Source organism: Palaemon carinicauda, chromosome 42, assembly GCF_036898095.1.
Source record: "Palaemon carinicauda isolate YSFRI2023 chromosome 42, ASM3689809v2, whole genome shotgun sequence".
NCBI classification, from domain to species: domain Eukaryota; kingdom Metazoa; phylum Arthropoda; class Malacostraca; order Decapoda; family Palaemonidae; genus Palaemon; species Palaemon carinicauda.
This window is the reverse complement of record NC_090766.1, coordinates 17,531,995-17,539,494: the sequence shown is the minus strand read 5'-3', so window position 1 is coordinate 17,539,494 and position 7,500 is coordinate 17,531,995.

Genomic DNA, 7,500 nt, shown 5'->3' with positions numbered 1-7,500 from the left:
CAAATCGTAGGAGGGGGATGGAGGGGTAAATAATGAAGGAAAGGGAAAACAGTGAAGCGTTATACTAGATAGTATCTGCCATTCATTGGGAATATGCACAAAGGACAGACGATAACCACTTATTCGAGGGTTCAACCTGTCTTCTCACCATACACACACACACACACACACACACACATATAATAAGGCTAATAGTGTATGTATATATGTGCATGTGAGATAACTTATACTATACACACACACACACACACACACACACATATATATATATATAAGTATATATATGTGTATGTGTCTGTGTGAAAGTATACACATAAATATATACATAAAGACATATATGAATACACAATTACACCTTTTCCTCTTTGCAAATGACTAGAGGTACTATAAGATTTTCAGCCATAATTTTTAGATTAAGTCGCTATATCTCACTGCACTGCCTTCAACTGCCAGATACGAAATGCTACAATTAGGTCAACAGAGGCACAAATCATTTGTAGAGATCATCTGGAATTGGCCATCCTCAGACGATCACAACACTTGAGTAATGCAATCATAATGTTACAAATCACTATTATTGGCCACCAAATGGGTACGCTGTAAATAATTTGCATTGAGAAAAAAAAAAAAAAAAAAAAAAAAAAAAAAAGTCTGGCAAAATTATTCCAGGATTTTTACCGTTTTAAAAACGGTTATATTGACGTAAAAGAGTGCGGTTACCAAATCGTAAAAGGTAATAAAAAAGTAAGGTAAAATTACGGTCACCTGTATTTTACTGAAATACGTTTGAGAACAGTATATTTTTACGGATAATTTCCGATAGAATTTACGTTTTTTTTTTTTTCTATCAGTGTAGAAAACTTTATAAGTGTCATAACGTAAAGGACATACTTATAGGAAGGAACGTTAAGAAAATGGAAAAGGAAATATAAAGTCAACTGTAAAGGTATACAAAGAAAGTTTTTTTTATTGAACCACTTGAAAAAAAATATATAATATATATATAAATAAATAAATAAACTTCCAATACTGGCAAAGTAAAAAATAACAGGATGATACCATTGGAGATTTAATATCGAATTTGCAGGCACTAAAATGATTCAGAGTCCACAGGTGTGTTTCACTTTATTACCATAAACCTTGGCCAAAAATATGATGCAACTGGTCTCCACATGTGCATCCATTTAAGATAATAAAGTGTAAAGATGAAATTAAAATCAAAAGTGGACGATTAAAGAGCAATCATTTCACTAGATCATAGATGAGATATTAAAGTGTAATTATGAAAGGAATATTAAAAGTGAACGATCAAAGAACTTTCGTTTCACTAAATGCATACCAAGTTCGCTTCATGAGGACGTGGATGTTTTAGGCCATTACTATAATGAATAAAAAGGGGGTTGGTGCCCGAGTATCCTATACATTTTTGGGGTAATAAATGAGATTTGTATTATAATCCTAAAATGTTTGCTTGAAACCAGAAGGTCAATACTATCTGGAAGTCAATCACCACTCGGTATAATAGCTTATGGTTAAATCAAATTATATATATATATATATATATATGGAAGTCAATCACCACTCGGTATAATAGCTTATGGTTAAATCAAATTATATATATATATATATATATATATGTATATATATATATATATAGAGAGAGAGAGAGAGAGAGAGAGAGAGAGCGAGAGAGCGAGAGAGAGAGAGAGAGAGAGAGAGAGAGAGAATGACGATGATATATAGATACGCGCACATAAATCTATATATACAAACAAATACACACACGTACATATACATACATACATACATATATATATATATATATATATAATTGCTATTCCAAAACTATTCTAATCTGGCTACGGTCAGAATTCCCTACCAAGTAAATGATTAAATGCTCGAGTGAACAGACGCGATAGGAATTTTAACAGCTCATGTCAAAAACGGTTCGCAACGGCCTGGATTCTAATGGCGTGCCAGGCGATCTAAATACAGGAGAAAAAGCGTAAAAATATTTATGCTATTAACCAAAGAACAAAGATACCGGTGATCCGTGAATCCCTTTATTAAGCATTAATTCAAGGGCAGGAGGAAAAAATTATAGTAGTTCCACATCCAATATTTACCTCGACAAAATTTCCAGAATATTTTTTGGCGGTAATATAACCGAAATTTTCATTGTTGTAATAAGTATTAAAAATAATGTAAAATATTTATTGTAAAGGTATCATAGATATTTCCTGTATATACTGTATAAATTTAGTTACTAAAAAAAACTTAGTAATATACCTTAATTATGAAAATCCAGGATGATTGCAAAGGTATCATAAGATATTTCCTGTATATACTATATAAATTTACTTATTAAAAAAAAAACTTAGTAATATACCTCAATTATTAAAATCCAGGATGATATTAAATCCTTGAAAGAAAACAATAGTCTACAAAAGATAGGATTGCGACATTAGTATAAAAAAATCTTGTAATCAGTGCATTTGTAGTAAAAAAAAAAAAAAAAAAAAACTACTTTGTAAAAATATAAAAAAAATAAATTCTTCGAATATTTTTTTATATATATAATCCTTACGCCTTTCTCCGTATTCGTTACATTACTCCATTAAAAGTTTACTCAAATGAGGAAAGGGGGGCATTAAATTAGTAAACAAAGGACTGTTATGGATTGAAATATGCGTTTTATTGGATATCACCCTCATGCAAACACACACACACACACACACACACACATATATATATATATATATATAAGGAAATTTCTTTCTTCAAATTGAGATTTGAAAATAATGGTCAGTAATATACCATATACTGTACATGCATTCGTGTATAACATACATACATACACACACATATATATATGTATATATATGTATATATATGTATATATATAATATATATATATTATATGTGTTGGTGTGTGCCATGAGAAAATCCCTTTCTTTAATCTGAGATTTTAAAATAATGATCAGTAATATTCCATATACATGCATACGCGTATAACACACACACACACTATGAGAGAGAGAGAGAGAGAGAGAGAGAGAGAGAGAGAGAGAGAGACATATTACAGAACTATCATTCCTCCCTCGTTTGGACCGATCTGACATCCTTGTATTATAGACCGCGTTGATCCCAAAACCCTGTCAGCAAAAAGGGGTCTGATCCCCCTGCCACAGCTGACACTCGACATTTTCTCCCCGAAGTCTTTTCCTTTTTACCCAAGTCCCGACAGAGAGGGAAAGAAATAAGGAAGGAAGGAAAGAAAGAAAGGAAGGAAGGGAATGCAGTTTATGTTTGTCCAGTTCCGTCCTTTCTTACTTAAAAATACCTGTAAGCCATTGGACTCTTTTCCCGCAAAATACATTGTAGGAAGGTTTTCCTGCAGAAGGGAATTGATTTCAATGCCATTCATTAAGTCCCGGTTTCCTTATTGACTATCACTAATATAGATTCACAATCAATTCAGAAATTATTTTAAAATACTTGATATTATTATTATTGTTATCATTATTATTACTATTATTATCATTATTATTGCTATTATTATTATTACTTGCTAAGCTAAAGCCCTAGTTGGAAAATTAAGATGCTATAAGCCCTGGGGTTCCAACCGGAAAAATAGCCCAGAGAGGAAAGGAAACAAGGAAAAATGAAATATTTTAAGAACAGTAACATTAAAATAAATATTTTCTATATAAACTATAAAAACTTAACAAAACCAGAGGAAGAAAATACAATGCAGGATGGTTTCCCTGTAAAAGGAATTTTATGTAAATGCCATTCATTAAGTCCCGGTTTCCTTATTGACTATCACTAATTAGATTCAATTCAATTCAGAAAGTTATTTCAAAATACTTGATATTATTATTATTATTATTATTATTATTACTTGCTAAGCTAAAGCCCTAGTTGCTATAAGCCCAAGGCTCCAACAGGGAAAATAGACCAGCGAGGAAAGGAAACAAGGAAAAATGAAATATTTAAGAACAGTAACATTAAAATAAATATTTTCTATATAAACTATAAAAACTTAACAAAACTAGAGGAAGAGATACAAGATAGAACAGTGTGCTAGAGGGCACCCTCAAGCAAGAGAACTCTAACCCTAGACAGTAGAAGACCATGGTACAGAGGAATATAACGAGGAATATAAAAAAAATCCCCCTTTTTATTAAAAACTTAATTCTATTAAACAGCCTATAAAATTTGATTTCCATATCTAACACACTGGAAATGGACAATCAAATTCGAGAATTAAATATCCCTAAAATTGTACCCCTAGTATGTGTTGAAGATAATTTGTTAAGCGGTTCTAAAATTAATGTACTAAATTCTAGTATATATTCATACATTGCACCAGTTCTAAAATAATTTCAAGAATTTAATATTCTTAAAAACAAAAATTCCCTGTGTTCGAAGTAAAGATCACATCCTTAAGATCTCCAATCCAGTATCTACTTGCTCATTAATTTTTCAGACAATTATGGACCTCAATACTATTATTACTTGCTAAGCTACAACCCTAGTTGGAAAAGCAGGATGCGATAAGCCCAAGGGCTCCAACAGTGAGGAAAGGAAATAAGAAAATAGATAAACTTCAAGTTATACATACATACATACATATACCAAGGCACTTCCCCCAATTTTGGGGGGTAGCCGACATCAACAAAATGAAACAAAACAAAAAGGGGACCTCTACTCTCTATGTTCCTCCCATACCTTTAAGTTATGAACAATTAAAATAAAATATCTCAAGAAGAGTTAACAATATTAATATAAATCTTTCATATATAAACTATAAAAAAATTCCACAAATTAACAAAACAGAAAGAAATAAAATAAGAATAGTGACCATAAGTGTACCCTCAAGAAAGAGAACTCTAACCCAAGACAGTGGAAGACCATGGTTCAGAGGCTATATGGCAATTTACCATAGCTAAAGAGTCACTTCTACCCTAGTAGTATTAATTCAATACGAATTTTACGATGACTTTGCTCTATCAAAATGGGACTTGCATTTTATCAAACACCAATCAGGTTCATATCTTCAAAATTTGACTGGAAAATGGTAATTTTAATGACAAATTAATGGAACAAACATAATTTCTTCATGTCGTATCTTTTCTTTTTCATATAAATTATTTAACTATTCTACATAATTATTAACCAAAACAGGAATCATCATCCGTTACTAATCCCCTGCAGAACAAAGACCTCAGACATCTTTACATTTGCGTTTGTTTATGGTCTTTTTATGCCAGTTTTTACCCGCAAATTTTCTTAGTTCGTATGTCCACCGTCTTCTTTTCCTACTGTATAAAGACTGCCCTAAATGGCCTACACTTCGAAAAATATTCAAATCAGTGACATAAATATGTTAAGGTAGGAAGTTTTGGGCCAAATCCCCGCGCCCAAAAACGTCTATGAATCATCTAGCGTAACTGGATAAATGGGTTCCGGGAAGTATGGTTTGGATAAAACCTCTGAACTCTATAGTCCATTTCTTTTAGCGATGCATATTTGCACCGACTCGCGGCAGTGCCCTTTTAGCTCGGAAAAGTTTCCTGATCGCTGATTGGTTAGAATTATCTTGTCCAACCAATCAGCGATCCGGAAACTTTTCCGAGCTAAAAGGGCACCGCCGCGAGTCGGTGCAAATATGCATCGCTAAAAGAAATGGACTCTAGTTAATAAAGCTGTCTTATGGTGTGAGCGGAGGAGGCAACTGATATAAGTACAGCACCCTAACAACTAACTTTAGTCATGGGTAGTGCCATAGCCTCTGTACCATGGTCTTTCACTTTCTTGGATTAGAGTTCTCTTGCTTGAAGGTACACTTGGGCACACTATTCTATCTAATTTCTCTTCCCCCTTGTTTTGTTAAAGTTTTTATAGTTTTTATAGGAAATATTGATTTCAATGTTACTGTTCTTAAAATCTCTTTATTTATTTCTTGTTTCCTTTCCTCACTGGCTATTTTCCCTGTTGTGCCCCTGGGTTTATAGCATTCTTTTTTACCAACTAGGGTTGTAGCTTAGCATTTAATAATAATAATAATAATAATAATAATAATAATAGTAATAATAATAGTCAGTCTATCAGGCATTGTCCTGCTAGGGAACTGCCACTGTCCCTTGCCTCTGCCATTCATGAACGACCTTTAAACCGAAAACTGAAAATAGCAAAGAATAAAGAACACAAGATAAAAAAAGTTCATACTACTCCAGGATGCATCGAAGACTTTGTTTGCATTTGCCCGATTCGGGGTATTGGTTAATGTTCGACTAGCAGCCTTAATGAAGTTACAATAGACGCCACCTTTGTGTTCGGTTCTGAGCAAATACGAGTATCGTATTACCCATGCAATGCTCAGTAATGTATAAAGCGTTAATGCTATATAAATCCATCCTTCCACGAAACAAAACTTTGCCTGTTCTCTAACCAAGCTCATATTAGCTTAACAAAATATTTATTTGAAAAGGTATTCCTAAAAATGGTTAGATGGATCATTACCCAATCTAATTTTAATAGAAAGTTTCCAAAAACTACTTCTAGTTGAAGTAATATACAGAAATTTAATACAAGTATTTCTGAAATATTCAAAATATTTTACAATGAAAAATTTACTCAATATATCTATTATTAATTTTCACCATGCAATACTTATCAAAATTACTCAATATTTTCTTTCCAAACCAATTCCTACATGTTCTTTAAATTACAGTTAAATGTTACAGGTAATACTTTCAAGACCAAAACATATTAGAATACTCTATATATCATTATAAATTTTCACCCGCAATACTTATCAAAATTACTCAAAATTTTCTTCCCAAACCAATTCCTACATGTTCTTTAAATTACAGTTAAAAGCTACAGGTAATACATAACATATACAAAACATATCAGAATACTCTTCTATACAATTTCGATATTGTTGATTCTTTACACAAATAACAGGAAAATATAATCTAAATCTTCTAATGAAGCAAATTAATCTTTTCCCCAGAGATTTTGATTATAAATGTAATTTAAAATACTACATACTACAGACCCGAGATCATGTTTATAAAATTAATTTAAAAAACTACATACTAAAGAGCATAACTCATTTTGCAGACGAATCCCCTCTATGAAAATAATTCAAGAAAATTATGACTTTCCATAGAAGCTTTAATATTTTTTTCATATTCTAAGGCTTACTTCCGACTATAATTAATTAGGTCATCATATTCTACACATTATGAAAAAGAAATATTTTTTCAGACATTCAATCTTAACAGTTTATAAGAATATATTTTCAAGTTTTTGTATAACACATGTAAGTCATACAAACTCCTTAAGTCAATTAAAAAAAATCAAGTTTTTGTATTAATATCATTATTATTATTATCATCATCATTCATTGCTAAGCTACAACCCTATTGGGAAAGCAGGATGCTATAAGCCCATATAAACTCCTTAAGACAGACATACACCCGAAAT